The following is a 16,473-nucleotide window of genomic DNA, read 5'->3' on the forward strand; positions in this document are numbered from 1 at the left end:
AAATTTGGACAGAGACAAAGTTGCCTGATGCAGAGAGAGAGAGAGAGAGAGAGAGAGAGAGAGAGAGAGAGAGAGAGAGAGAGAGTGAGAGTCATGTGATTAGCAGAGATTATTGTAGATTATTGGAAAGTCTCCGACAGAATCCTATAGACTTCAAAGGAAGCATACCTTTACTGACACCTTGATTTGGATTTCTGACTTTCAGAACTGTGAGATTTCCTGTTATGGCAGCTAACTTGCTGTGATGCTTTGTTAAGGCATCCTTTTCTAAGACTCTAAAACAAGCACAATTGACTTTATATTTTAGAATTATGTACATATATTATCAAACTATTGTTTAAAAGCAAAGATTAGTAAATACAAATCTCAAGGTGTGTTACTCATGTTGGAAAGGCAAAAGGATAGGATGAAGGTACTGTAGACACAGCAAAGCCTCACAATTGGTGATGCTCTATTTCATTAGTGGGTTGGTGGGCTCACAAGTATGCATTATGTTCTAAATTGTCATTAAGTATGTATAAAATGTTACATAATGAAAGCCTTTTTGGAGTTCTCATCCAAGCTTCACAGAATGGCAAACAATATTCTATTGTTTTTTAGGCCACTTAACTGTTTATACACACACCAGAGTTACATATTCCCTTAACTGTCAATTCACGATAAAATAACTGCCTTTGTGTTGTTTTGAGAATGAATCCCATCTACAAGTGCCAATAATAAGATTGTAGATGTATATTGAGGTAACACAACATGCAACAATTTCTTCTGAGACAAATGTCTTGGTAATTAATACTATTAAATCAATAAGAATGTTTAATTTGAGAAAGCAGAAGAGAACGATCTTTGCAATACTGTTAAATGAAATATAAATTCTTAAGAATCCCCTTTCTACCAGTATTTCAGAAAAGCAGAATGAACATGGGTTTTCAGGCTGACATATTTTGGCCCCTGGAATAGTATAATTATCTTTGTAAAAATATATCTGTTTCAGTTTCCTAGCTGCAAAAGCAAATACCATTCAATGGGTAGGCTTAAGCAATGGAAATGCACTGGCTCACAGTTTTGAGGCAAGAAGATATCCAAAGTTGAGGCATCATCAAGGTCATGCTCTTCTCCAGAAGAGAGTGGACACCAGCCATTCCTATTCCTTGGCTTTTCTGTCACATGGCAACCTTTCCTGGATTCTCCCTTTTCTGCCAGGTTCTTTTGACTTAAAGCTTCTAGCTTTCTCTCTTGCTCTTTTCTCTATTTGTAACCTTCCCTATAAAGCATTCATTAATAGGATTAAGATCCATCTTGATTCAGCTGGGCCATATCTTAATTGAAGTGACCTCATCAAAAGGTCCTATTTATGAGAATTCATACCCACAAGAACGGATTAAGTTTAAGGACATGCTATTCTGGGTTACATAACTGCAAACCACTGTAATATCTGTAGACAACTTTATTCTAATTCAACTGTAAGATAAAGATAAATTTTAAAGATTTTTAAAAGACATTAACTAATAGTTTCAGAAATGGAAGACTGTGAGAAAAAAATCAATCATCATAAGGAGTTTGGGCATTGTAGACTTGGACGTATTTTTAATTATCTCATTTTCACTTATGGATTCCCATAACCATTTAAAATAGATTCCTTCTTAAATTTTGCAATTCATATGTTCACTGAGTGCCAAAATTCAGCCTCTATTGATATTAATTATGTAGCATGTTGGTAAAAGAAGCCTCAGTTTTCTTCCTTGACAGGCCCATTTTTGGCCTCATGATGTCATCCTAGATCTCTAACCATAATTCACAATAAAGAAATAATATTCCAGCATTCAAAAATAAGCACAGCTTATCTGATCTCAAGATGAGTGAATTTTCTAAATACATAACCCAAAGGAAATCCAATAATGGATGAGAAGATTTATTTAACTACACAGGAAAAGGTGGAGTCTAGGTTGATTTTGGCACCTAAAAAGATGGTGTAACCAGTCACTATGAGGAAAACTAGAGGAAAGTGGGTTTTGAGAGGGAAGGTATGGGTTTTGAGAGGAAAGGAAGTTTGAGTATGACATATCTCTCTGACAAACCAGATGGTGACATGTGCTGATTAAAAGTGAATTCTACTGGGCATATGGTAGCCCAGGACAAACTCTGGGATCTGTCCTGTAACTATTTGTTGAAGAGTGCTTTGAAAACTATTGCTTTTTTCTTTGCTTTGTATATATGTTATACTATATAATAAAAAAGTTAAAAAAAAAAGTGAACTCCAGGCTATAATTTTAGAAGATATTTGGTATATAGCTGAAGTTAGAAGCATGGAAGAGATTTCCCAACAGAAAGTTAAAACTGAAAAGAAGCCTAACTAGAATTGTTATGAGCACAGGTAGGGAGTTAAAGAGACTGCTCCCAAGTCCCATCACCCAGAGACTTTGATTTGGTAGGCCTGAGTGAATCCAGAAACTTGCGTTCTTATCAAGCAGATGTTCCCTGAACCACAACTTAGGGACTAAACTATAAGGAGGGAGTACCCATTTGTTGCCTTGTGTTTTACTTGTACATATGTACCATGTCCCACCATATTTGTAAAGTGGCTCCATACATCCCTATTACATTAATGAAGAAGTCTTGAAGGAACATGATGACATAAGCAGAAAATGTAAGTATTTTCTACTTAGAAAGTATGCACTATGAAAAAGAAAATTATACCTAGCCATACAACTGAAACTAATTCATTTTAGTTCAATGTAATATTTATAATCACAAAGCAGAATTTTGCGAAACTTGTAATTTTCATGCCTGGATTTTTTCTCTGACTACTGAATAGTGTCTCTGAGTATTGTGGTGGGAAATTTGCCTCGTTCATGAACAGCAACTTTTTGGTAAAATTCCAGATAATTTATTTGAATGACTTAGAATCACAAGACTAGAAGGTCAATTTATCTATTCCTCTAATTTTGGTGGGTCTAGATTACTCCTGAACAAGCTAGCTGAAAAAATTTTGCTCTAAAAGGCGACACCAAAAATACCCTCTTTGAACATCATGCTCTACTAGTCCATTTAATCTGAAATTTGAATATTCCCAATATATTAATTTTGTTGAGGTGAACACTTCCATTAAGAAAAATTCATGGTATCAGTAAGAGTTTAATGTTTTCACAACTTTAAAAAACTTGAATTTTCTTATTGGAAAAAATGTATATTCATGTTCATCATAGTTATGCTGTTGATATGAAAGTAATAGAATAATGACGTACAATAAGAATTGAATTCACAGCCAAGTAATAGGAAATTATGGTAAGAATAAAATATTAATGCACTAAATGGAATACTCTGACTTTTCATTTTCCTAAGAGAAGATATTAAAATCTGGTATATTTTAGAAAAGTCCTTGATTGAAGCTTTCAAAATTACAAAGGGCATTTTTTTAAAACCTTGTCTCATAATAGAATAAGGACAATGAGATACTTGATAAAAATAAGATGTAGTAAATTCAGAACAAATTGAGGTAAATAATACCTTATGAATGTATATAGTCAACCTGTGAAATTCATTGACCGAAGAGGTCACTGAGTCAAATACTATGGTTGAATTTAAAAAACAGTTGGGTAATTTTATGACCACTAATAGCTTTGGGAGCTCTGCTCAGCCAGCAGAGATAATGATCAGGGTAATCAGATCTCTCATTTCAGTATGTAAGTTACCAACAGGGGGTTGTCCAATGCCATGCCACATTTTTGTCCTCTAGACGTTTCTTATAAACATCACACCAAGAGTGGTGTAACAGTGGACACCGGTGTTATTCAGCACTTTTCCACTGAAATTTATAGATGCCTTGTGTTCTTTCACCTTCATACAAAGTATCAGCCCCTGTGTAACACAGGAGCGGCAAAAATCCAGGTTTGGGAAGCAGTATGTTCCAAAATGATAGTCAAGGTAGCCAGTGGCTTATGTTTTTAGCAGGTTTCATGAATACTGCTCTCATGATTCCTACTTTTATCAAATTAGCAGTATGAAAGTTCATAAACATTGCTTTTATTGAGGATGGGGATTAACGGTTCCATTTTTTTGTATACTCTTATACAAAGTGTTGTTATCATCCCTTTTAATGCTTTGTTCTAAATGTGTAATTTTTTAAAAAACAACATGTCATTGTGTTTTATATTTTGTTCCACTTCAAAAATACTGTGGATTGGATTATGCTACCTCTTATCTGTACTCAGTGTCACAGACCATCTTATTTATTTTTGCTGATTCAAAATTGAAGTTTTATTAGAATAAATTTGTTTGTAAAGTAGACCATTTTGAAAGAAAAAATACCAAGCCACTTGGTATCTTAAAATCCAAGATAACTGTTCTATGAAAATACACATGTACAGAGTTACACACACATGTATTTTTTGCTAGTATGATTATGCAAAATTGGGATCATGCTATATATACTATTCTATAAATTCTTTTTAATAACAATTGATCATAAATTGTTTTTAATTTTTTTATTGTATACTATAACATATATACAAAGCAGAGAAATAAAAAAGTAATAGTTTTCAAAGTACTCTTCAACAATTAGTTACAGGACAGACCCAGAATATGTCATGGACTGCCATACAATGCTCTCAAATTTTTCCTCCTATGTGCTCCAGAATATAGGAGGCTAGAAGGCTTAAATACTTTCTATCATCACAATCGACATTTTTTCCTTCTTTTTTTGTGAAAAATAACATATATACAAAAAAGCTATAAATTTCAAAGCACAGCACCATAATTAGTTGTAGAACATATTTCAGAGTTTGGCATCACAATTTTAGGTTTTTACTTCTAGCTGCTCTTAAATACTGGAGAATAAAAGAGATACCAATTTAATGATTCAGCATCCATATTCATTTTTTAAATCCTGTCTTCTGTATATAACTCCACTATCATCTTTGATTTTTCAATCCCTCTCTTTAGGGGTGTTTGCATTATGGCCATTCTAAATTTTTAATATTGGTAGGGTCTGTTACTAATACAAGGTAGGGAGTTGGAATTATCTGATGTTCTGGAGACATTGGGCTAGGTTTCAGGATTTATCTGGACCAGGGACACATCTGTAGGTTATAGATTTCTGGAAAGTTACTCTAGTGCATGGAACCCTTATGGAATCTTATATATTGTTCTAGGTGTTCTTTAGGATTGGTAGGAATGGTCCTGGTTGGGGGTTGGCAGGTTATGATAGGTAGCAAGGTCTAACTGAAGCTTGAGTTAGAGCAACCTCCAGAGTAGCCTCTTGATTCTGTTTGAACTCCCTCTGTCACTGATACTTTATTAGCTACATTTCTTTTCTGCCTTTGGTCAGGATGGAATTGTTGATACGAAAGTGTCAGGGCTGATTTCATCCCTGAGAGTCATCTCTCACATTGCCAGGGAGAATTTCACCCCTGGATGTCATGTCCAATGTGGCGGGGCGGGGGGGGGGGGGGGCAATGATTTCACTTGCACAATTGGGTTTAGAGAGAGCGAGGCCACATCTGAGCAACAAAAGAGGTGCTCCAGAAGTAACATTTAGGCATGCCTATAGGTAGTCTAAGCTTCTACACTATCTACATAAGCTTCACAAGAGTAAGCCTCAAGATCAAGGGCTTGGCCTATTGATTTGGGTGTACCTAAAGTTTGACACAATATTAGGGGATTCCCTGATGGTAAGGTTTTATGGTTCCTTATTCTGTCTCTCATCCCTCAGGTGACTTTGTCATTGCTTTTTGATTATCTGCTTAATATACTCTAGGATGTATCCAGGCATTACAATATTCTATACAGGATTAAAGGACCTCTTTCTTATTCTGGGCTCCCTGTGTTTCAGTTGTTCAAATGAGCTATACAGATAGGCTGCATTGGATTATGCACTACAGAAAATTTCAGTTCCAAGCCAAATAAATCCTTCTTCTATTGGTCTTAAAGAATATGTGTGGTTCTAAAATATAGACACTGTCTTGCTTACCCCTATGCTCTGAATTACTTTAACCCGAACCTGTTCAACTTTGTTCTTATCTCTAAATATCAGGTTATATGTAAAACAGTCTCTCAAAATCCAGAAATAATAATCCCCACTCTGGACTTAATGTGTCTGCTCTAAAAGCTTACAATCTAGGCCCCTGTTTCCTTATAAACATTTTCTAAAAGTGACCATACCATTGTTGTTCTTTTGTTTCTGGCTTATTTTGTCTCACTAAATGTCGCACATGTTCATTCACATCACTGCATGCCTCACGACATAGTTCCTTTTTGTAGCAGCACAACCTTGTTCATAAGTACACACCATTGTTCACCAATCTACTTCTCCATCACTGCATCCTTCAGCCACCTGTATTCATTGGGTATCATGTATAGTGCCCCAAGACCACCATCAACACTCTCAACTTTAAATAATTTCATTGTTCCTAAGAGACAGAAAACCGATAGACACACCCTTGCCAAATAGGAAATCTAAACCTCCTCTTAACTCTTGTATCTCCCTCCATTATTTACCTCTGCTGTTGCTGTGGTAGTGCTGATGGTTTCCTTTTGAACATAGCTCATAGCATGCAATGATAGTTGTCCCCCTGTACCCTGGACTTAAACACTCTCTGTACAAGAATCATATCTTTGAAGTAATTCTTGCGAGAACTAATTCATATTTCTAGTGTTGCTCAGTGGGACACGTAGGTCTATACAACCCCTTTCAATCTTGCTCATTTTCAGTATGGTAATATTACTTATAGACCTACTAGAAAACCACCTGCACTCCTATCTATTCCTTTACATCAGAGTTCAACCTCACTAGCTAACAGTTTACCCATCTCTAGCTTCTATATACCTCTAAGTCCATTATATTCTGTATTATAAGATTCTGATTTTATCTATGCTGGTCATAAACATGGAATAATATAGTATCTATCCTTTTGTGTATGGCTAATTTCACTGAGCATTATGTCCTCAAGGCTCATCCATCTTGTCATGTGCTTCAGGATGTTATTTTGTCATATTGCTACACATTGTATATATACTGCATTTTGTTGCTCCACTTATCTATTGATGGGCATTTAGTCTGTTTCCATCTTTTGGCAATTGTGAATAATGCTGCCATGAATATCGGTGTGCAAATGTCTGTTTGTGTCATTGCTTTCAGCTCTTCTGGATATATACCAAGCAGTTCTATTGCTGAGTCATAGGGCAACTCGATAATCAGTTTCCTAAGGAACCACAAGACAGTCTTCTATAGTGACTGTACCATTGTACATTCCCACCAGCAGTGCATAAGTGTCCAAGTTTCTCCACATTCTATCCAGCACTTATAGTTTCCTGTTTGTTTAGTATCAGCCATTCTTATAGGTGTGAGGTGGTATCTCATTGTGGTTTTGATCTGTCTTTCCCTTATAGCCAATAAAAATGAAAATGACTTTTGAACTATCTCTATTTGCTCTTCAGAAAAATGCCTATTCATATGTTTAGTCCATTTTATAACTGGATTGTTTGTTCTTCTGTTGTTGAGTTGTATGATTTCTTTGTATATACAGGAAATCAAAATTTTGATATGTGATTTCCAAATATTTTCTCCCATTGAGTTGGCTGTCTTTTCACCTTTTTGACAAAGTTTTTTGAGGTGCAGAAGCATTTGATTTTGAGGAGTTCCCATTTATCTATTTTTTTCTTTATTGCTTGTGCTTTGGATGTAAAGTTTAGGAAACTATTACCTTTTACTAGGTCTTGAAGATGTTTCCCTACATTTTCTTCAAGAAGCTTTGTGGTGCTAGTTCTTATATTTAGGTGTTTGATCCACTTTGAGTTAATTTTTGTGTAGGGTGTAAGATAGGGGTTCTCTTTTATTCTTTTGGTTATTGATAGCCAGTTCTTCCATGTCCAATTATTGAAAAGACTATTTTGTCACAGTTCAGAGGATTTGGGGGCCTTGTCAAAAATCAGTTGGTCATAGATTTGGTGGCTCATTTTTGCACTCTCAATTCAATTCCATTGGTCAATATTTCTATCCTTGTGCCAGTACCATGCTGTTTTGACCACTATGGATTTATAATAGGTTTTAAACTCAGGGAATGTTATTCTTCCCACTTCATTATCTTTTAAAGGATGCTTTTAGCTATTTGGGGTCTCTTTCCCTTCCAGATGAATTTGGTAGCATTTCCAAATCTTTAAAGTAGGTGTTGGAATTTTGATTGGTATTGTGTTCAATCTGTTCAGCAAATTGGGGAGAATTGACATCTTAACTATATTTAGCCTTCCTATCCATGAGCAGGGAATGTCTTTCTCCCTATTTAGATCTCCTTTGATTTCTTTTAGCAATGTTATGTAGTTTTCTGTGTACAAGTCTTTACATCCTTAGTTAAGTTGATTCTTTTAGTTGCTATTTTGAATAGAGTTCTCCCTTAACTGACTCCTCAGCTAGCTCATTGCTTGTGTATAGAAATGTTACTGATTTTTGCACGTTAATTTTATATCCTGCCAGTTTGCTGAATTTGTTTATTAGCTCAAGTAACTTTCCTGTAGTTTTCTTCAGATTTTCCAAGTGAAATATCATATCATCTGCAAATAATGAGAGTTTTACTTATTCCTTTCCAATTTGGATGCCTTTTATTTCTTTATCTTGCCTGATTGCTCTAGCTAGAACTTCTAGCACTATGCTGAAAAATAGTGGTGACCCTGGGCATCCTTGTCTTGTTCCTGACCTTAGGGGGAAAGCTTTCAGTCTCTCTTCATTGAGTACAATGTTTGTTATCAGTTTTTCATATATTCCCTTTATTATATTGCAGTAGTTACCTTTGATTCCTATCATTTGGAGTGTTTTTATCAGAAAAATTTTGTATAAATGCTTTTTCAGCATTAACTAAGACAATCATATGATTTTTTCCTTTCAATTTGTTAATGTGTTGTATTACCATATTTGCTTTTCTTGCATTGAACCATCCTTGTATTCCAGGTACAAACTCCACTTGTTCATGGTGTATTATTCTTTTAATGTGTTGTTGGATTCAATTTGTTAATATTTTATTGAGAATTTTTGCACCTATATTCATTAGGGAGACTGGTCTATAGCTTTCCTTTCTTATAGCATCTTTACCCAGTTTTTGTATTAAAAATGATATTAGCTTCCTAAAATGAGTTAGGTAGAGTTCCTTTTTCTTCATTTTTTGGAGAAGTTTGAGCAGGATTGGTGTTAGCTCTTTTTGGAACATTTAATAAAATTCTTCTGTGAAGCCATCTGGCCTTGGGCTTTTCTTTGTTGGACGATTTTTGATGACTGACTGAATCTGTTTGCTTGTGATTGGTTTGTTGAGATCTGCCATTTTTTCCTGAATCAGTGTAGCTTGTTTGTGTGTTTCCAGGTATTTGTCCATTTCATCTAAGTCATCTACTTTGTTGGCATATAGTTGTTCATATTAGTATCCTCCTATGATTTCTTTTATTTCTTCAGCATCTATTATAACACATCCCTTCTCATTTCTGATTTTATTTGCATCATTTCTCTTTTTTCTTTGTCAGTCTTGCTAGTGGCCCATCTATTTTATTGATTTAGTGAAAGAACCAACTTTTGATTTTAATGATTCTATCATTCTTTTGTTCTCCCATTCATTTATCTCTGCTTTAATCTTTGTTATTTCTCTTCTATTTGCTTAGGGTTAGTTTGCTGTTCTTTCTCAAGTTCTTCCAGGTATGCTGTTAAGTCCTGAATTTTTGCTCTTTCTTGTTTCTTAATATTTAATGCAGTAAATTTCCCTCTCAACACAGTATTTGCTGCATCCCACAAGTTATGACAAGTTTTATTGTCATTTTCATTCATCTCTAGATAGCTAATGATTTCACTAGCAATTTTTCTTTGACCCACTGATTGTTTAAGATTGTGTTATTGAATCACCATATATTTGTAATGCTTTCATTCTTTGGTGGCTATTGACATCCAGTTTCAACCCATTGTTATCAGACAAAGTGCTTTGAATAATTTCAATGTTTTTAAATTTATAAAGATTTGTTTTGTGCCCCAGTATGATCTATCCTGGAGAATGTTCCATGAACACTAGAGAAGAATCCATATTCATGTGTTCTGGGGTGCAATGATCTATATATGTCTGTTATGTCTAATTAATTTATCAAGTTATTTAACTTCTCTATTTCCTTATTGAACTTCTATTTGGTTGTTCTATGTATAGAGGAGAGTTGTGTATTGAAGTCTCCTACTATTATTATTGCAACATCTATTGCTCTCTTCAGTTTTGTCAATGTCTGTCTCATGTAGTTTGGTGCTCCTTGATTGGGAGCATAAACATTTATGCTACATATATTCTTGGTGAATTGTCCCTCTAATTAGTATGTAGTGTCCTTCTTTGTCTTTTTTGCTGTCTTTACATTTAAAGTTTATTTTGCCCAATGTTAGTATAGCTACTCCTGCTTTCTTTTGGTTACAACTTGTGTGGAAAATCTTTTTCTATTCTGTCACTTTCAATGTATATATAGCCTTGCATCTAAGATGAGTCTCTTATAAGCAGCCTATAGCTGGATTTTGTTTCTTAATCCATTCTTCCAATCTGTATCTTTTAATTGGTAAGTTTAGTCCATTAACAAAGTTATTACTGAAAAGGCATTTCTTGTATCCACCAACTTTTCTTTTTAATTTTATTTGTCAAATCTATATTCTTTTCCTTTTTCTCTTTGTATTCTTCAAATTGCCTTTAGTGGTGCTCTTGCCTTCTTCCAGACATCCCTGTTTTTTCTTTCTTTTTTTTTTTCCAGTCAGTAGAACTCCTTTTAGTATTTCTTGTAGGGCTGGTCTCTTGTTGAACATTTCTTTCAGGACTCCCCTGTCTCTGAAAATTTTAATGTCCCCCACAGCTTTGAAGGGCAATTTAGTTGGGTACAGAATTCTTGGCTGGAAGTCTTTCTCTTTCAGGAACTTGAATATATTATACCACTGCCTTCTCACCTCCATAGTGCTAGTTGAAAAGTCTGAACTCAGTGTTATTTGGTTTCCTTTGTATGCAGTAGTTTTTTTTTTTTTTTTTTTTTTTTTTTTTCTCTTGCCACTTTCAGGATTTTCTGCTTCTCTTCAACATTTGACAGACTGATTTGTATGTGTCTTGGGAAAGGCCTATTTGGATTTAATCTGTTTGGAGTTCTTTGACTTTTATATTTATGTCCTTTATAAGGGCTGGGATATTTTCCCCCATTATGTCTTCAACTACTCTTCCTAGCCCTCTACTCCTCTCTTCTTCTGGAACACCAATGATTCTTATATTTGTGTGCTTTGTTTTATCTATAACTTCCCTGAGATCCTATTCAAATTTTTCCATCTTGTTTGCCATTTGCTGTTTTGAGTCTTTGAAGTCAATTATCCCGTCCTCTGTAGCACATATTCTTTCTTCTGCCTCTTCAATCTGGTGTTGTGTGCCTCTAGTATGTTTTTTATTTAGTCAACAGAGTCTTTAATCTCCATAATACCTGCTATTTTTCTATTTATTCTTTCAAATTCTTCTTTATGCTCTTCTCATATCTTCTTGATCTCCTTTATGTCATTTTCCATCCCACTTATTTTATGAAGTAGAATTGTAAGAACATCTTTGATCAGTTGTTCCAATGTCTGTGTCTCCTCTGGTATTTTAATTTGGTCATTAGGCAGGACTTTGTTTTCATTTTGATATGCTTAGTGATCTTCTGCTGTTTTGTGGCATGAAAATATCTTGATTAATTTACGTAGGGAGTTGATTTCTTTCTAGTAGTCTAAGGCTTTATGTTTGCAGGATGGATGTGCATCAGGGAGCAGGGTACTTTGGAGGACAGTCAGTGTGAAGATTTGTTTTAGGGCAAGTATAGGCACAGGTTGGGGATGTTAAGCTGATACTTGTGAACGTGGACACCCAAGGGCCAGGGAGGATATAGCTGTGTGGATGTACCTGTCGGGTGTGGGGGAGGGTTAACTTTGGTGTGTACTGGTCTAAGGCACGGGGCCTTTTGTGCCCATGCGTAGAGCTGTGGCAGCAGGTCAGTGTTATGCCTTCATGGTTTGGGGGCAGATGTGACTCACCTGCACAGGTCACCACTTTCTCAGAGCTGAGAAGTGTGGCTTAAGGCTGTGCACATGTGTCGTTCTATGACTGCTGTAAACTGAGGTTCCCAGAGCTGAATGACATGACTGGCAAGCCATGCAGATGCGTGGGTCTAGGTGTGCCATAAACTGATGCACTGAACTCAAGGGCGGGGGTGGGGGTGAGACTGTGCAACACTATGGACAGGGTGGTGGGGGTAGCCCGGGTATGGAGGTTAATGCCCAAAGCCTTTGTGCACTGGCAACAGCCTGCACAGAACAGGGAGGGGATTGTAGTGCTTGGGAGAGGTGCATGAGAGGTGCTGCACTTGGGGTGGAGATGTGGAGCAGGTACATGCACAGTGGGCTGATGGGGTGGGGGTGGGGGGGCCTGGAGTACGGGGAATGGGAGCAGGTGATGGGGTTCTGGTGCTTGGGGTGTGGGGTGAGTCCCCAGTCCTGGGACTGCACTGGTGAGGGTGGTGTGCCCAAGGAACACAGCTTGGTTTACTTCCCAGTCCCTGGCTCCTGTCCATGCACCCCCACAGACTCTGCACCTCCATGCCAGGCTCCAGCTTTCTGCTTCTCAGTTCCTTGGCCTCTGTAACTAGGACCACCCTATGTGGTGCAGAAGCCTCTCCCAGGTCAGCTGCACTCCCAAATCACTACCTCAGTCACCCTCCTGTCCTTTCTCTAACTTTTCTGTGGAGCAGGGCTGATCTCGAGCTACTCTATTCAGCCATCTTCCGGGAAGTCCAATGAAAAAATTTTTATGAAATTAAATATTTAAAAGACCACATAGTATTTGCATATACTATAGTTTATTTTACCAGTTTCCTCTTTGGACATTGAGATTAGCTGCAATTTTTCACTCACAAAATTGTAAGAGCATCTGTCATTTTTTAAACAAATTTCTCATTCAACATTTGATTCATACTGTCAAATTACTTTCAAATATAATTTCTCTACACATTCAATGGACATTATATTCTTCATAATCTTTTCTAGTATTATTAGTAGGGGGAGAAAAGGTCTCTTGTTAATAATTAAATATTTCCTTCTTTGACTACTGGTAGTTTGAAAAATTTTCACAGGTTTTCTTCTTTTGTAAATTATCAGTTTATGATTTTTCCCCATATTTTAAATTTGGGTGTTTAACTTTTTCTCTTTTATTTGTTAGTTTTGTTCCTTTGCTTATGTTTTCACAGCTTGTTGTTTACTTCTAATTTTTTGTATATTGTCATATGGAAGTTTTATATTTTTCTGTGTTTATATCTATGAATTTATATTCATCATTTTTGTATACTGAATAAGTATGGATATATACTTATTCAGATAATATTTACCTCAAATTTCTTCTGGTACTTTATGGTTTTACATTTTATATTTAACCTCTTAAAAGAAAACAGTTGGGCTGGCTATGATGGCTCAGTGACAGAATTCTTGCCTGCCATGCCAGAGACCTGGGTTCAATTCTTGGAGCCTGCCCATGCCCCCCCAAAAACGAGTAAGTCTAAATTTGCTGTGGTGTAGGGTGAAAGAAAGCATTCTAACCTTCCATAACCAATTTTCTCAGATTAATTAATAAACTAGGCTTTCTTTCTCCCATTGATTAAAAATCATATCTTTATTGTTTGATAAATTATTATCAACAATTAGGACAACTTCTGAGTTTTCTACTACCATGAGTATTTAGTCCTGCATTTCGCATTAACGATATTTAATTTTATTTTCCATTCAAGTGTTTGAGAATAAAATATCTTCTAATAACTCTTTTTCTCAAAATGTTCTGATCAATCTAATTTATTTGTTTTTCCTGACAAAATTTCAAGTCATTTTACTTATTTTAAAGAATTAGCAAATATGCTGGTTTAAAGCTGTTACGCACCCCAGAAAAGGCTGTGTTCTTTTAATCCATTCCTGTAGGTATAGAACTGTTGTAGGTGAGACCTTTTGCTTAGGTTATTTCAACTGAGATGTGATTCACCCTGTTCAAAATGTGTCTTAATTATTTTCCTAGAATCCTTTATGAGATACAAAATGTGGAGAGAACTTAGAAAGAAAAGCCCTGGAGGAGAGGACCCATGAAGGAAGCCATTGGAGCCAGAACTGAAGGCAACAAATCCCAGGAGTGAAGGACCAGCAGACACCAGCCAGGTGCTTTCCCATGTGTTAGAGGTGTCAGATGCCAGCAGCCGTTCTTCAAATTCTAGGTATCATCCTATCAATGACTTAATTTGGACATTTGCATGACCTAAGAACTATAAATTGTGAATTAATAAATGCCCATTGTAAAAGCCAATCCATTTCAGGTATATTGAATTCTGGCAGCTTTAACAAATGAAAACAACAAATAAATATAAAAATTTTATTTGCTTTTTCATAGAGTTTCATCTTTTTAAATTTTTGAATCCAGAGACTTAAGCTAGCCCTTCTTTCTTTATTTTATATCATTTATTAAGTTTCATAGCTATATAACATTGTTTTTAAACATTCATTGATGCATTTGTTATATATTATATTAACTTTTTTGCATCTTCTATCAACAAAATATTTTTCTATTGTAATTTGTAACATGATAATAGTGGTATATAAAGAACTTCTTAATTTTTAGTCTATTTTTATACTAACTCTTTTCATGAATTATTGAAGTGTGAGTAATTTTTAGATATTTCCTTTGGATTTTATAGGAAGCCTATGCTATCACCTGAAGAAATTATATTTTAAACTTCCTTCATATATTCTTAATACTCCTTTTTGTACCAATGTCTTAGAATCAAAATGAACAAATCATAAAAGTACAGGCTCTTCTGTGTTTTTGCTTGAGAGTGTAGGTTCTCCAACATGATTAGTGGGAGATCCAGCTTGTAGCATGACCATCATCTGTGTGTGGTCTCAGGAAACTGCAGCACAAACTATGGCAATGAGTGCATTCCTACACTGTTCTTTGGAGAACCTCTTCCTTTTGTGAAGCATTCCTTTGGGAAATTTTAGCTGTGTACACTTTGGGTGTGTAAACCATATTTCTCCAGCAGAAACTGAATGATCTGATTGACAGGCGAATCGGAGGAAAGCATAGTTCTTTTAGTCTCTCTTTGTAGTGCACACATGCAAATTCTAGATTTGAGGATTGTTACATTTTGTTAAATTTCATGACACTCCACTGAATGCATATTGGAAGAAAATTTAATACAGCAATTACCCATTTAAAATTGAAGTATCTGAGACATAAAATTATTGCCATATTATTCTATTCTGAATTTTATTCTACATAATTTCAAATATATATTAATGCCCATAGCTATATCTTATTATATGAGGTTGGATTATTCATAGTGAAAGTCACTTTATCAGTTTCTCCTGAAATTCCTTTGGATTTTCTAGAACAATATTACTTTTACTGATATATGCTTCTGCAGAAAGTTTTCAGACAGGTACCATGGTGGAAATAAGAATTGGCTTGATTAAACCTATATCAAATATGTGTCTACTCAGAGGATCCAATTTCCAGTTGCTTGATAATATAGAAATATAAGAAATTAATTAAAAATCTATACTGCATATTTTTCAGTCTTGATATTATTTTTCATAAAGCAAAAGTGAATTTTCACTAGAAAATTATACATTAATGCTGAACATAGATTTTGAGGGAAGGGAAATCCCCTTTTACTAGTATTAGGAGTGTTTTATCAATGAGCAAAAATGTTTAAGAAGTGGTGCTTATAAAATGAAATTCTAAGAAATGAGCTAACAAGATCCACTGACCTGTAATTCAATGAAAAGGAAATAAAAATCAATTAGGATATGGTGGTCAATACTCAAACCTTGTTCATGCTTCTTTGACCTTGATACTTCTCAAATTACTTTTAGTTCCCACCAAAAAACTATGGTTGGTAAGCAACATTGGAGGAAGAGTGCTCCAAGAATAGGCCATGTCTATTCCCCAAACACTTGAAAATGTCCCAAGGTCTTAGGACTCCAGACGATAATACGGAAATAACTGTGGTGAAAAAATACAGCCTTAGCACAGAAATGGTAAGTGGAGGAGAATCACAATGAGCACACTTAAAATACATGCAGCATTATAATGAATGAGTCCAGTGAAATGAGAGATTTGTGCAAAGAAAAGCAGCAGCAGTGTCTGGACTGGCTCAAAGGGTGTAAGAACCAGAGAAAGGAATTGCAGAATAATTAAAAAAAAATAGCATATAAAAATGCAGATTGTGAGGGAAAGAAAGCAATCACATGAGGACTTATTGATAGAGACACAAAATCAGAATCCATAGCATGTACCATGATCATAACTAATATTTAGTGCTAAATATATGCCAGGCATTGTGCTAAGGCCTCTATATGAATTACTTCCTGTATCTTTACATAGTTCTATCAAGTAAGTACTATTAGTGGTCAAATAAGGAAAACAAGGCACAAATTGATTATCT

General features: G+C 35.4%; 1 protein-coding gene and 1 long non-coding RNA gene across 2 annotated transcripts in view; both read left to right on the plus strand.

Annotated features, from left to right (window-relative positions):
* The window catches only part of CXXC4 (CXXC finger protein 4), a 270,656-nt gene extending 256,548 nt beyond the window's left edge, over nucleotides 1-14,108 (plus strand). Inside the window, exon 5 of the mRNA XM_077142651.1 lies at nucleotides 14,052-14,108. The gene's annotated coding sequence lies outside the window, so the exon portion shown is untranslated. The remainder of the gene's footprint in view (nucleotides 1-14,051) is intronic.
* A 3-nt stretch (nucleotides 14,109-14,111) lies between these two features.
* LOC143668078 (uncharacterized) overlaps nucleotides 14,112-16,473 on the plus strand; it is a 181,684-nt gene continuing 179,322 nt past the window's right edge. The window contains exon 1 of the long non-coding RNA XR_013168283.1: nucleotides 14,112-14,244. This is a non-coding gene — a long non-coding RNA (uncharacterized LOC143668078). The remainder of the gene's footprint in view (nucleotides 14,245-16,473) is intronic.

The sequence above is a fragment of the Tamandua tetradactyla genome, chromosome 24, assembly GCF_023851605.1.
Source record: "Tamandua tetradactyla isolate mTamTet1 chromosome 24, mTamTet1.pri, whole genome shotgun sequence".
NCBI classification, from domain to species: Eukaryota; Metazoa; Chordata; class Mammalia; order Pilosa; family Myrmecophagidae; genus Tamandua; species Tamandua tetradactyla.